This window comes from Dipodomys merriami, unplaced genomic scaffold (assembly GCF_024711535.1).
Source record: "Dipodomys merriami isolate MVZ:Mamm:240054 unplaced genomic scaffold, mDipMer1.0.p SCAF_4, whole genome shotgun sequence".
NCBI classification, from domain to species: Eukaryota; Metazoa; Chordata; class Mammalia; order Rodentia; family Heteromyidae; genus Dipodomys; species Dipodomys merriami.
Window position 1 is genome coordinate 16,165,215 of NW_027205603.1, and position 15,214 is coordinate 16,180,428.

The window sequence follows — 15,214 nt, forward strand, 5'->3', positions numbered from 1 at the left end:
GGCTCCTGGCAACCTTCTTTTCTGCTTAGCTATTGGCCTTTCCCTTTCCTTTCTTTTTGAAGTACTGGAGTCTGGATTCATGAACCTGAACTTCCCAGGCGGGCACTGTCATTTGAGCCACATCCCTTTAGCTTTCAGGTCAAGCCTTGAGGTTTTGCCTAGACTGGCCTCCCACCATTCTCCCCATCTCCACCTCCACATAGCCAGATAACAGGCGCTAGCCACCATACCCACCTCTGCTTTACTATTTTTGAGGATGGGAGCAAGGTGAGTGGTGTCCGCTCTATTGTCTGAGGACTGGCCTGGTTCCGTAAAAGAGGAAGAGAAAGCAGACTACTGTGGGCTCTCTCCTCTCCTACAGTACAGTAGATGCCCTTCTCACAAGAGCTGTAATGTCTATTTAAATTACAAGGCTTCTTAAATTATAACACTATTTCCCATATAATTAGCTCCCTAGAATTTAAAATAAAAGGAATTAACTAAGTAGATTTAGGGCTTTGCTTTGTGCTGTTCTTGCAAAAGAAACATCTCCATGGTACTCATGAACTGACACACACACGTTGAGGGGTAACCCCTTTGTACAACTTAAATAATAAAAAACAAAACCATAAAAATTGGCAGCTGATGAATAACAACTCAGTGAACTACTGTAAGTGATGTGGGCAGGTGTAACACTGGTTTTCATCATATTTAAGAGGGGTAAAGGGTTATTTATTCTCTTACTAGACCAAGTTAAAATTCCTTGGCCAAATGTTGATCAACTGATTGGCATTAAGTGTATTAAATAACAATTCTGGCTGCTTTGAGGGTAGATGCTGTGGGAGCTAATGCTCCTGGGAAGAGGTCAGGCCCTGCTGCCCTGCTTGAGGATCAATATACCGAGTCAGAGACCACTGGGACACTCAACCTAGGCCAGCAAGGTTAGACCACCTAGAGACTGCAGCCCTGACAAAGCTGACAATTCACTACAATGACAACACAGAATAAAGGACTTGAGACTTGAAGGGCAACTGAGCTCACTGAAGAATTTTGGTAAGGGAAAGTGATTAGACTCCCAACAGCCACGGTCTCTTGCTGTTGGTTTTCAGCAGCTGCTGTGTGACTAGGAGGGAGGTGTGCTGGGGACAGGTGGGAGGCAGGTGCTCCAGGTCCTACAAATGCTCCTTTTCCTCAGACAATGCCCAGTGGAGATGCAGCCACCTTGCCACCCTGGCCTGGGCTACAGCTGGTGCTGAGGGTGGGAATGTGGTCCCTGGAGCTGCTGACTGCACACTTGGAGCCCATCCCATCTTCCGACTTCTGGAGACATGAGACACTCAGGGTACAACAGGTAATGCTACTGGCGGTCACGCTCTCTGTATGGTGGAGTGGAAGGTGTCTGAGCTGCACTAACAGTGCATGTGGTGCTGGTGGTAAGGGACATGGTAACAGGGATGCCCTTCTGAGAGACACTGGCAGGGAAGGAAGCAAGGAAACTCACAAATCCCAGGGCAGAACACTCGGGCTCCTGGAGCTTAACTCAGGCAGCAGAAGAGGTGTTCCTTTTACAAACACAGAAACAGTGAAAAGGTATAAACAGAAGTGAAACAGTGTGACATTAAAGGAACAAAAAAAAAAAAAAAAAAAAGTCTTTCAGGGAGGGAAGAGTCAGCCGTGTGTGCCTGTTGATGAATGACTGACACACAGAGCCAGGCGTGGGGATCTGAACCATTTCCACTGGTGAATGGCACAAGAAGCGGTGCTAGAGCAGGGTGGGAAATCGGTGGATGGATACAACTGCTTACTATCATATTAAGGGCAGACCCAAAGAAACATAGGTCCCATGGTTTCCCTTATTTGCAATAATTAGTATATGTCTAGGATAATCTTAGCAGATGATCTCAAAAGCTATGTACATATGACTATATAAGATGATGCTCAGTGAAATAAACCCCAAGATAGGGACACAAGAGGATTTTTTGTTGTTGTTATTTTTAATGTACTCTGTGATTTTCTTTTTGTTTCTTTTGTGTGTTCTTCTTCTTACGGTATATCCCTGTTGTCACTGTACTTGATTTTGGTACCTTGCATCTTATATATACATTTATCTAATCTGGGGAGGGAAAGGGGAATAACAAAATGCTAAAACAAGGACACAGGATGACCCATTGCAACAATGAGACCCACAAAAATACCATGCTGGAAATAAACTTTACAACTTGGAGTGGGGGGAGCGGGAGGGGGGGAGGGACATGGGAGAACAACAAAGGAGGGGGTAACAATACTTGGCAAGAACTGTACTCATTACCTTACTCATGTCACTGTAACCCCTCTGTACAGCATCTTTATAAGGAAATAAAATTTGAAAAGAAAAAGAAACAACCACCAAAGACCAGTCTTCGGAAGAGTATTTGTAGAGGAAAGAGAATAAGCTAAGGAGACAAAGGGAAGTAGCTCCCTCTTCTTGAGGACGCCAAGGCAGGCTCCAAGACCGTGGGGAGAGAGAGGTGTGTGGAACATGAAGCAAGTTCACTCAGTCATTATGTGAAGTGGAAGAATGAGGTAAGTGGAGAAATAAGGTACACTCAAGGGCAGGGATAAACACACACTGGCTTCCAGGACCCACAGCGGTCCCAGTGGGCTCCAGGTTTGCTTCGACCCACCAGGCTGGGGGCAGAGAGACCATGAAGACCTGGTTTTGCCCTGTGTCCAGATGCTGGTATGAGACAGAGCAGGCTATGTCTGTGTTCCTGTCACCGAACTACTTAACTCACAGCACTTTACTGGAAAGTCAGTGTGCCCAGGTCAAAGAACTGGGAAGGTAATGACAGTGAAAAGCTTAAGTAAAAAGAGGCAACACAAGAATAAGAAACAAATAAAGAAATTTCTGTAGGACAACACATAAACAGAAGGACTGGATCACTGGGATGATGGCAGTCAGATGGCACAAACTGATAGGGACCTCGGATGCCAGCCTACCTTAAATAGAATACCAGTTATACTTTTAAAAACAACTTGTTGAAAGAACAAACCCAAAGCTTAGTTGACATAAAATAAACATCCAAGTTAGGGGCCAGTGGGGTCAAAACTAGCAAGTAAACCAAGCACAGACCAGACCCTGAAGTGTGCTGGCAGCATTATAATCAGAAACAGAAGTGGGTGTAGACAGACTTACCTTTTCCTCATTGGAATATTCAAATTAGACAGCAGCCTATCTCCTGAACACTGTGTATCTCTGGATACAAAGCACAGTGAGCAATGATTACAGCAAGGTCAGTGCAGCCCACACCTCACCTCCGATAACCATCTTCCTAGATCTACTCCCTTCGCCACACAAAATTACACCTTAGAGAAACCTGAAAAGCCTGGAGGCTGTGTTTCCTGGGGATGGAGGCTGACACTAGTCTAGTGGTACAGTGGCAGTCTAGCAGTTCCTTTTCAAGTTATTGCCACAGATCTGGTTTTTGCTTTGTCTGCTTCGTAATGCTGACCTTGATCCTGGTACTTTATGAATTTTAAACATTTATTCTGCTATTAAACTACAAACCTCATAGGTATGATTCTTAGGAGAATTTCTGAGACTTAGAGCAGAAGGGTCAGGGAAATATCAGAAATATTTTGTAAAAGGCACATACACCAATGTCTGCTTAAAAAAAAAAAACTAAGAGCCCACACCCACTTCCATAGATTTTGATAGTGTGTGTGTGTGTGTGTGTGTGTGTGTGTGTGTGTGTGTGTGTGTGTAAAGGCTCACTCACTATTGAGAAGAATGCTAAATCATTCTTGTCCCCAAGGTAGGTTCTATATCATTTTCACTTAAAATTCCAGAAAACTAGCTAGGAGCAGTTGCTCATGTCTGTAATCTTAGCCACTTAGGAGGCTAAGATCTGAGGACTGAGGTTCAAAGCAGCCAGGGCAGAAAAGTTCGTAATAAACACCAAAAAACTGCAAGTAGAGCTGTGGATTAAGTGCTAGAATACTAGCTTTGAGCAAAAGAGCTCAGGCCAGCAAGGCTTATATTAATATATATTTTCATTAGCATGTCCTTAAAATATGCAAATAAACAAGTGAATCTCCAACCTTAAATTGGATTGGCAATTGTTTAGATTTGTTTCATTTGAAAGGCCCAGAGACTAAAACTAGTTTTGTTTGAATAGAAAATAAAATTTAAATTTCAAATGATTCATATAGTATTTTCTGAAATATTGATCAGAAGTGAAAAATGTCTTAAGATTATATTCATAGTATATGTGCACAGTGGTAAAAATACATAGGTATTCAAATTGAAAATTCCAGAGATTAAATCTGGTATTTCTATCCACAAGAAAACAGTAAATAATAATAATAATTACCTTGGATTTTATATTCTTTACAAATTTAAGAAAAAACTGATGGTTAAAAATTGCTTTTTTTCCTACTGTAAGAGCTGGACAATTAAAATACATTTATGTTGGTTGGAGGACTCCACATCAAAAAGGCAACTGATAATTAAAGACCTGTTCCCACAATATTTCTCCGGTATAGTTTTGAGATAAGAGAAACAATCAACAAATACACAAAGAAGTAACAGACAGCTAAAAAACTCATCATCTTTTTGGAGTTGAGAAGGCTGCCCCGTGGTGGGTCTTGAGTGTCTATTTCTTTAGCAAACGTCTGGCCAGCTATGAAGAGAGCAAAGCATATTCAATGTTCCACTGCGACGTCACCACTGTGAGTGCCAGGGTGGTGTGCGGCAGAGGCGGGTCTCTCCCTCCCTTCATCTCACGCCTCCTGTGCGACTATGCGCTGTTTGGATGAAGGCACACACCCTACAGATATGGGCACCACGAGAAAACGGCACTGCACTCCAGAAAGGAGCTGCTCCAGAGAACTAAAGGGGCTTCTCCTGTACCAGATTCAAGACCGCGACTTCTAGAACTGCAAGAACAAATCAGTGTTGAAGTTAATTCCAAATACTTTCTAGCTTTTCTTTCTCCTAAGTAGTATATGACTATCCTAGCCCTGCCAAAGAAAACAGGAGGAAAGCAAGCCAGTTATCTATGGTTGTTCCTTAGACTACTTCTAGCTCCCGAAGACAATGAAGCTGGGACTCATCAGAGCTTTATTCATGGAATGTTCTGATGTCCAGACTCCTGATATTTTCTTTCCACCTCCTGCTTTTCAGGTACAGTGAGCACAGTTTCGCATGTGTGCTTGTCCTGGGTCTGGGGGTGGAACCCATGTTCTGCATCCTGGGCAAGCACTCTAGCAGAGAGAAACATCCCAGCCCTACACTTGCTACATACTGATGCAGATTTGTAACAATGCCCTATGCAGGTGGGGGTATAGTAGTACAAAGACCCAAGGAACCTGGCTGGCATCAGGGAGACATCCTACAGGTGCCTATAGGTGGCTCCTCACCAACTAACGTGATTCTATCTGTGTGACTTTGGGTAACAGTAATGGCACCCTCCTGGGCCCATTGTCTTATCATGAACCCGGTACAATGATTTCCACACAGTCCTGTACATTGTATAAGAACGGTATAGCAAACAACTGCTGAAGTCTTCATCATCATCACCATCATAATAAATAGTAATAAGGGTGCTGCCGCCCCAGGAGGTATTTATGAGGAAACCCAGCTTCCAGAAAAATTGCTTACACAGCTTTTAAAGCAACCTGTGTGCCTAAGTAAACTTAAATGCTTATCAGGCCTATCTCCTGCTATAATCACAGTACTTTCCTGACTTTTAAAAATAGCATTTTAATCCCAGTTATGAATTAATATTATGTGACAAGCTCTCAATAGAAATCCACTTAAAGTATTTATATGTATCTTCCTTTTATGTTCACATGATCAAATACATAAATCAGGAAGAAAAGTCATTCATTTTTAAACTTACATTTTAAATACACATCAATATAAGCAGACCAAATTTGATATTTAAAAAAAAACACCATAAATTTTTAATGGGCCTACTTCTCTGTTACATGTTCAAATAATATCTGGAGAATATAACATATGCTTAGTATTTGCTACAGCTCTATTTTTAAACAGATCAGTGTAAAAACAACTGATTATAACAAAGTGGATTTAAAAAGGAATGGTGGGTTAGGTGCTGGTGGCTCATGCCTGTAATCCTAGCTACTCAAGAAGCTGAGATCTGAGGATCACAGCTCACAGCCAGCATGAGCATGAAAGTCCATGAGACTCTTATCTCTAATTGAGCACCCCCCATTTAAAAAAAAAAGCCAGAAGTAGAGCTGTGTCTGGTAGAGCACCAGCCTTGAGCAGAAAGGCTAGGCCCTGAGTTCAAGCCCTAGAACTGGGGATGGGGTGGGGCGGGGCATAGGTGAACATGGGATAAATGAAGGAGAATAATGAATAATGGAAGGAGCCATAGGAATCAAGACACATTGAACACATAAATGGATATATTAAATTGAAACCTCTTTGTACAACTATTTAAAGAACACACACACACAGACACACACAAAGCATAGATGGTAAAGAAACCCTTTCTTATAGCTAAAGATAATTTATCAAAGCAAAACATAAAAAAATAAAGCATAGGTGGTTAATATGGCAAATCTTCAAGTTAAAACTTAGAAAAAAATCTAGAATATTCAGTGTATCTTAATTCATACACACTGACTTTCCTCTCTGTGATGCCGGCTTCTGTAACTGTGTTAGAGTTACAATGTTATGGTACACAAATAGCTTGCACATAGCAAAATTTCTTCAAATAACAATATAGCAATAAACAAAATAAATATACTCAAATTGGGTATATTCTACTTGTTAGCAAATAAAATCTAACATTTTAATGTGATCATATGAAACTGATTAACTCCAGAGTAACCTGAACTGTAAAAGCACTTAAAGTGAAACTAGTTTAGTTTAGAAAATATCAGTTTACAAAAAATACTTTATATACAAGTGTTCAGCAACACACATCTCCCAACTCATGTGGAACACAGTGCCTTACATAAATACACACAAGCATACATCTCTACTCTGAAGAGCAAAAATAGTATGGTTCCTTAAAAATGGATAGAACAGTATTGCATTACGTTTATCTCTTTTACTCCTACATAAAGTTAGGCAAACTTCCAGTCATTTGCTGAGTAAGCACTCTGAACACTCACTGAAGTTACCAATGTTATGTGAAATCTGACACACACCCAATGCTTTATAATGACTTCGTAGTGTGAAGAAAACAATGAAGTGTTTGCACATAACAACAAACTCTGTTACCAAACATGCTAAAAGATCTTACCTCAAAACAAATTTCCTAATATGAATTTCCTTTTAAAGAAAACTGAATTAGAACCCAAAATGTCAAATAGAAAATATACAAAAAAAACAAACACAAGAATAACTAAACTTTTTTGATGAACTGAGTTACTTATCTAACAACTGTTAAATTTCCCTACACAAGTACATAATGAACTATATAAATATTTTTAAACTTCCAAAGAAATGCTGCAGGAGCTGAACTTTCCATAATTAAAAAGACAACTACTAGGTTAAGCTAAAAGAAAAAAAAGTCCACTGGGCCTTTTATCTCCAATATACCATCAAAAAGTCAAAAGAGGATTTATGGCTCAAGTGGTAGAGATCCAGCCTTGAGCCAAAAAGCTCAATGACAGTGAGCAGGCCCTGAGCTCAAGCCCCAGGACTGACACAAAAAATGGGTAAGGTACTCAGTGTCTGTGTACAAGTACTCAGGCAGAGCAGACAGGTAATACATGACAGGGGACTTGTTTTGTTGTAAGACTGTACATCTCAGACATTTCCCAGATCCAGCCGAAGGCAGCAAGCAGGGTAAGCTGGAGAAAAACCTCCACTCCAGGTCACAAACACCTACCATCACTGCAACAAGACAGAGCTGCACTTGGTTTGAAAACCTGACAATAAATAGGCACTGCAAGCAAGTCACTCAAAGCTCCTGAGTGAGGAGAAAAAGCAGACCAAACCCAAACCAGTTAGTTATTATTTGTCAAAATTCTTAGGAAAAAAGTATCGGTAAGGAACTCATTTCCATAATGATGAAATGAAGAATTGACATGCAATTTTTCTCTATTGACAATTAGTCTGCTGCAAACATGTGAACATAAAACCTGAAGCAATTACACAAAAGCAAGGTAACAAACATAGAAAAAAAAAAAGAAAAATCCTTATTTAACTCTCACCCTGTGTTATTTCATTTATTTGTTATTATTCATCAGAGATAGGAGGTAATGGATCAAAATTTAAAATTGCTTCAGGTAAACAGCTTTGAAGAGTGTGGCGCATGCTCATTTTCAACCTTCTGGGATAATTAATGTAAAAATCAGAGATTGAGCAGGTGCTGGTGGCTCATGCCTGTAATCTTAGCTACTCATCTCAGGAGGCTGAGATCAGTGACTATGATTCAAAGCCAGCCCCAACAGGAATGTCCATGAGACTCTTATCCCCAATTAACCACCAAAAAGCTGGAGGTAGAACTGTGGCTACTCTGGTAGAGTACTAGTCTTGAGCAAAACAGCAAAGACCCAGGCTCTGAGTTCAAGTCTCAGGACAAGAGACAGAGAAGAGAGTGGAGAGGAGGGAGAAGAAGAAAAAGAGGGAGAGAGGAAAGAGAGGAGAGAGAGAAGAGGAGGGAGAGGAGGGAAAGGAGGAGAGGGAAGAGAAAGGAGAGGAGGAGAGAGAAGGAGAAAGGAGGAGAGAGGAGAAAGGAGGAGAGAGAGGAGAAAGGAGGAGAGAGGAGAAAGGAGGAGAGAGAGGAGAAAGGAGGAGAGAGAGGAGAAAGGAGAGAGAAGAGGAGGAGAGAGGTGAGAGCAGAGAGGAGGAGAGAGAAGAGAGGGCAGAAGAGAGAGCAGAGAGGAAGAGAGAGGAGAGAGGAAGAGAGAGGACAGGAGAGGGGAAAGGAGAGAGGAAGAGAGGAGAAAAGGAGAGGAGAGAGGAGGAGAAAGGAGAGAGGAGAGAGGAAAGAGGAAAGGAGAGAGGAGAGAGAAGAGAAGAGAGGAGAGAGAGGAGAGAGGGGAGAAAGGGAAGAGGAGAGAGAGGAGAGGAGAGAGAGAGGGGAGAGAGGGGAGAAAGGGGAGAGGGGAGAGGAGAGAGAGGAGAGAGGAGAGAGATGAGAGAGGGAAGAGAGGGAAGAGAGGAGAGAGGAGAGAGGGGAAGAAGGGAGAGAGGGAAGAGAGGGGACAGGGGAGAAGAGAGAGAGGAGAGAGGGAAGAGAGGGGACAGGAGAGAGGGGAGACAGGGGAGACAGGGGAGAGAGGGGAGAGAGTGTCAGATGCAGGTATGCCAGTTAAACACACCCTACAGGACAGACACATATGCAAGTGTGCCACACTGCGTTCTCTCCTCTTCCACATTAACCATTATTATCCTGAACTGAGCTTACAAACCACGAGTACCTACCAGGTATAAATAGACTTATCCTTCCTTCTATTCTTTATATGAAGAAAGAAAGACAGGGAGGGTGGGAGGAAAAGAGGAAGGGAGGAAAGGCTCACTGAGAAAAGTAAAGCAACAACACAGTAAAAACAAAAATGAAAAATGGAAAATACCTACATATAACTACTAGCACAGAGCACAAATGTTCTACTTAATGATGTACTGATGATAACCTATGGTTTCAGATTATCTGTGAATTTCACTTAAATCTATGATGTGGGCATATGAGGTCTCAAAAGCTAATGGATGTGGTACATACACCCAAACACTAAGACTACAATTTCCAAGAGGGAACAGTCACACTGACAGCTTTTAAGAAACACTGATGGCTATGCAATCCACAGTCCTTCTGGTACAGAACAAAGCAAAGACTGTAAATAAATGTGAAAAGAACCTTTGGAAGGACAGAAAGCACCATCTTCTTCCAACCGAAATCACTCAGTTGATCACTCATTTCACTGGGGAAGAGAAGCAATCTTAGATCACAGTAAGGTAGTTGAGAATAGTGTTGAGGATGTATATTTCACACATACACACACACACACACACACACACACACACACACACACACACACACACAGATTAATCCATTGGAGCTCAGCTTGTGTCAAGCTATCCTGTAGTTCTGGAAAACCAGGTATTGTCTCAAGGGTGTTAATAACTCATCTAGTGCTACTACCATCCCTGTTTTCCCTATGGCTAAGCCTGGCAAGTTCTCTCCTAGGAAATGACAAAAGCAAGATTCAAAGCCAAGCCATTGGGCTTCAATCACTTTACTATATCCCCACTCCAATGAGCAAAACAACAACAACAAAAACCAACAACAACAGCTAATCATTCTCAACAAAACAAAGTCAAGATCAAATCTGAGTTAAGGTTTTCTGTGAAAACTATCACCTAAGTCTCAATGTTAATTTTTTTCCCCAAAATATGTCTTCATTGCTTAAATGTCATATGGAGGATCAATTGAGAGATAGTGACGGTAATAAAACTCTGACAGTAGCCCAGCACCAGTGTGGCTCAACCCTGTAATCCTAGCTGAGAGGCTGAGATCTGAGGATCACAGTTCAAAGCCAGCGCCAGGGAGGAAAGTCAAGACTTATCTTCCATTAAACCATCTAAAAGCCAGAAGTGGAGCTGTGGTACAAGTGGATAGAGTGTGAATTATTAAGGAAAAAAAAAAAAAAAAAAAAAGCTCAGGGTCAGTGCCCAGGTGGAGTTCAAGACCTAGGACAAGCAAAGCAAAGCAAAGCAAAGACAAGACACAGGGCTTTTAGAAAGCAATGTCAGAGCAGCATAGGTTACTTCTGTTACAAATATTAAAACTCTAAACCAGCATACCAGAGTATGCATGCCTCTTAGTTTATACCTTCTGAACTACCCCCAAAAGAAAAGGAAGTTAAGTGAACAATGGTGAGAGTTCACAGAAACATGACATTCACTGGAACATGAAAATGACACCCACAAAGTGTACCCACACAATCATTTCATATCCAGATTCCATATAAACTCTGTTAATATTTCAATGGACTTTTTCCTTGAAAAGTTGGAAGCATTCATGTGTGCATTTGCTTAAATACCTTGCAAATGACAACAGCAAAACTAAACTGCCCACCTTAAAGAATGTAAAAACGAGGTTCAATTTTCCCATGAATAAGACCCATAGGAAAAAAGTTACCATGTAAACTACAGAAACCCTCTCAACGGGCGAGTTAATCACAATAGTTTATTCTGATTGTACCACAGTGACATCCCTTACCTTCTGATCTTTGATTCCCAGGACAACCATCTCATAACCGTATTTTCCCTGTAGCAGTGAAGACAGGGAAAATGACATGCCTGTACACCTACCTGAACAAAGTAGACACTCATCCTGCCTACCAGAAAACACTCCAACTTGGCAACTTAAAACACAACCAAATATCGTCTTTTGATAACTTCCAACCATCATTAATCAGAGAACCATGGACCTCCCCTTTTCCCCAAATAAGAAAGGTCTTGCAAGATTACACTTCTCATAATCACTAAGCTAAGACGGTGATAGTTTTAAAAATTTTAAAAAAAAAGTCAATATTGACTTTGTGACTTTCAGGCCATGTGCTGGCCTCCATGCAACAACGGAAAGCAGAGCTCCCGGGTGGGAGAGCAGGGGTCGGGGCCCCGCACCCGGGGTTGGAGGTGCTTCTCTTACACAAACCTGTGGACTGGGGGGGAGGGGACAGTGTCCTGTCTGGGCCAAGGAGCTACTTCGTCCACATTCACACCCGCAGGTGACACACCAGCTAGCAGGGGCACACGACAAAGAGGTGAGCGGTGGCGGCTACACGCGCAGACAGCCCGCTGGACCCCTGGGTACAGCACCGGGGAGCGACGGCGACGCCCGGTAAACCCCGCCGGTGCCATCGGACACCACGCGCATCCCGGCCGCTGTGTGCACACCGCGCGAACCACCCCGGGCCCCGTGCACACGCCCCGCGGGAAGCTGGAAAGCTCTGGCACCGTGGGCGCGGTGGGGACCCGGACCCCGCAGCCCGGCTCGGGACCCGCACCGCCTACAAAGACGCGGCCGACACGGGCCGTCTGCCGCCACCGCCGGCCGCCATGGGCCACGTCCCCCCGCGCGGGCCGGCCCGGACAGCCGGTCCTGCGTGCACCCCGCACCCGACTCCGCCGCGTACACCACGCCGACACCCCGCACACCACACTGGGGAGCGCGGGCGCCGCGCAAAGCACGCCCCGCGGCGTGTGCCGGAAAGTTCGGGTCCCGGAGTCCCCACTCCCCTCCCCCCGCCTCCCCACGCGAGCCGCAGCTCCGGTCCGGAGAGGGCGGCGGGCCCCGCGGGGGGGCAGTCCCTCAGGCCCGGGGAGGATACGCCGGAGGCGGCCGCGAACGAGGCCCGGGAGCCCCGCAGCTTCACTACTCGCACGCGCCGCGCCGCCACGCCGACCGCTTTCTCTCCGCCCTTCCCCACGCCCCGGGCCCCGGACCGCGCCCGGGCCTCTCTCCGCAGGCCTGGCCGAGGGGGACGGCGCGGGACCCGGCGGGCGGTGCTCACGCGACGCCGCGGCTTCCCGGCCCGAGCAGGCCCCGCGCGGCCCTCCCGGGGGCCTCAATCTAGGAGCCACCTCAGCGGCCGCCCGTGGCGGCGGAGGCGACGCGGGCCCCGCCGCCCACGAGCCTACCGGGCCGGCTCGGGGCAGTGCGCGAGGGGCCGGCGCCGCCTCCGCCGCTCGCGCGCCAGGCCGCAGCCCGGGTAGCTCCACGACGCGGGCCGCGCCATCGCCAACGCCACCGCCGCCGCCCGCCCCGCAGCCCGCCCGCCCGGCCGCCCGCGCCCCGCCGCGGCCGCCGACGAGCTTTCCCCACCATTATGCTCCGGCTCCGCCGCCGCCGCCGCGCCCGGCCTCCCCTCCGGTGCCGCCTCCTTCCCGCCGCCCGGCGCCTCTCGGGCCTGAGCCGGCGACGGGCGCGGGGGGCGGGGGGGGGACGCGCAGGCCGCCGTCTCCTCCTCCCCGCCGGCCTCCGCCTCCTCCCCGCCGGCCTCCGCCCTCCTCCCGGCTCCCCCCGCCCGGCCCCGCCGCCGGCCCGGCGCGCAGGGCTCTCGGACTCGAGGGGCGCCATGTTGGGGACGCGGCGGAGCCGGCGGGCGGGCGGGCGCGGAGGCCCCAGCCGCGCACTTACCGCGTCTCCTCGGCCCCGGCCGGAGGGGCACACGCCGGGGCCGCTCCCCGTCCCCGGGAAAGTCGGCGTCCCCGCGAGGCGGCCGCTCGCACGGCGGCGCCGGGGCGTGCGGGGTCCCCGCCGCCGCTTCGGCTCCGCTCCCGCCCCGACTTTTATTGTGTGTGCGCGCGAGACTCCCGCGCGCCGGGCCCGGGAAGCAGGGCCCGGGCCGCCCCGCCGCGCCCGCGGGAGACCCGCGCCGCCCGCCCAGGCCGCGAGCCGGCGCGCGGCCCGCTCCTACCTTCCCGCGGCCCAGCCCGGCCCGGCCCCGCCACCCCTAACTCGTCTCAGCATGTTGTTCGGGGCGCACACACCCGAACCCCATCTCCACACACCACACACACACACACACACACACACACACTCACTCACTCACACGTGAAGGCTACGTACGTGCAGGCGCGCGGGGGCCGGGAGCGCGGCACACCGAGAGCGCAGACACGAGGGCGGCATTGTTAGGCTCGGGCCGGGGGCCCCGGGCGCCCGCTTGCCGTCGGGGTGGGGGAGTGGGGGGGGGCAGAGGTGGAGGGGGGACTGTGTCCCGCTTCGCCCCGGCCCGCGTGGCCGAGGAGTGCAGGAGCACGCGCTCTCGTGTGGGCCACGAGGGGTGGGGAACGCGATCTGTTCTCCGCGGTCCGGAAGGCCGGGCGCGCGCCGGGGGCCGGCCGGGACCCGTTATCCGCCCGCCGCGCCAGGCCCATCGCTGGCTGGCCGTAAGTGACCGCAGATCCCCGGAGCCTAAGGAAGTCTCTAGAAGAAAGAGGGGACAAATTAAAAAAAAAAATTCCCAGCCATCCAGACACGTACAGACTCCATTGATGGTGGTCCTGCGCCCGCCACCCGGGCTGCCTGCTCTCCTCGGGCTCCGGGGCTCGCGGGCCGCCTGGGAAGCCTAAGACCGGTCTTACCCCAGGAACCAGCCCGCGCTCGCTGAGTCTCGGAGGGACCTGCTGGGGGTGCATCTCCATCTTCTGCCCCCTCCAAAAACATCCCCAGAACAATGTTCATTCGCTTTAAGAATAAATGTGCACCGTGGGTTGACCATAGGCAAATGGGAGACCGGCTGGGGGTGCATCTCCATCTTCTGCCCCCTCCAAAAATATCCCCAGAAAGTGTTCATTCACTTGAAGAGTAAATGTGCACCGTAGGTGGACCCATAGACCGGTTAACACGTGTTGGAAGAAAATGAAGACATACCTGGTTTGAAGGCTGGAAATCTTAACCACCCAACTCCTCAGGGAATCACCGCTTTGTAAATAAAGTTTCTTCATCTATAAAATAAAGGACCGGTATACATAACACACGTGTCCTTTGCAGCAACATGACATATGTATGAAAAATTCTTCCCTCTTAGGGTCAAGGTAGCTGCTGCATTATTCAACTCTGCTTCAATTATAGTTCAGAGGCAAGATTCCAGTTTTTATACACAGATAAAATCTCATCTTCCCTAATTAAGCTGGATAGCTTATCTCTGGATTTCCTATTGGGCTTGTGTAGAATTTAACCTTTGGCTCTTCCCCCCCACCCCACCCTCCCACAACAGTGTTTGGGCTTGGGTGTGTGTGTTTGTTTGTTTGCCTCATTTGTTCTTGTGGGTCTGGGAGTCAGGTCCTGGAGGTTAGGAGAAGGACTGAAAAATCAAAATGGCTATTTCCAATCAGACTAAGATATATCATTGTATAAGGAGATTGTAAGGAGAGGACAAAAGGCTGAGGTGAGGAAGGGAAAAATAATAGAACTTGGGGAATGGTTTGCATCAATCCGGACCTGTTTCAGAGCCTGAGAGAAGGCATGTATTAGTCAATGAGTGGGGATGGAAAATTTGTCTCTCAAACAATAAAATATATCCTTCCTATTCTATCCCCCCTTTTATATAAATTCTAAATGATTCCATAGTGTACAAACTGAAAATCTTTTCAAAGACTAGAGGAAAACATAGAGAAATACTTTATAAAATTATGAATGGAGAATGATTAAATATCCCAAACCCTAACAACAATGGAGGGAAAGTCTCTCTCCCCCTCTCTCAGTTTCTCTCTCTTATCCCATACATCTATAAAATGTATGAATTATCTATATCAAGTGTA

General features: G+C 47.2%; 1 protein-coding gene across 9 annotated transcripts in view; it reads right to left on the reverse strand.

Moving 5' to 3' along the window:
* Zmynd11 (zinc finger MYND-type containing 11) overlaps window positions 1-13,615 on the reverse strand; it is a 96,848-nt gene extending 83,233 nt beyond the window's left edge. For 3 of the 9 annotated variants that reach the window (XM_069990598.1, XM_069990600.1, XM_069990594.1), the window contains exon 1: window positions 12,774-12,890. The gene's annotated coding sequence lies outside the window, so the exon portion shown is untranslated. Of the gene's footprint in view, window positions 1-12,773; window positions 12,891-13,088; window positions 13,213-13,368; window positions 13,388-13,520 lie in introns of those variants that run through there. The other 6 variants (XM_069990605.1, XM_069990604.1, XM_069990599.1 and 3 more) reach the window with 4 other exon arrangements.
* Between the last annotated feature and the right edge of the window lie 1,599 nt (window positions 13,616-15,214).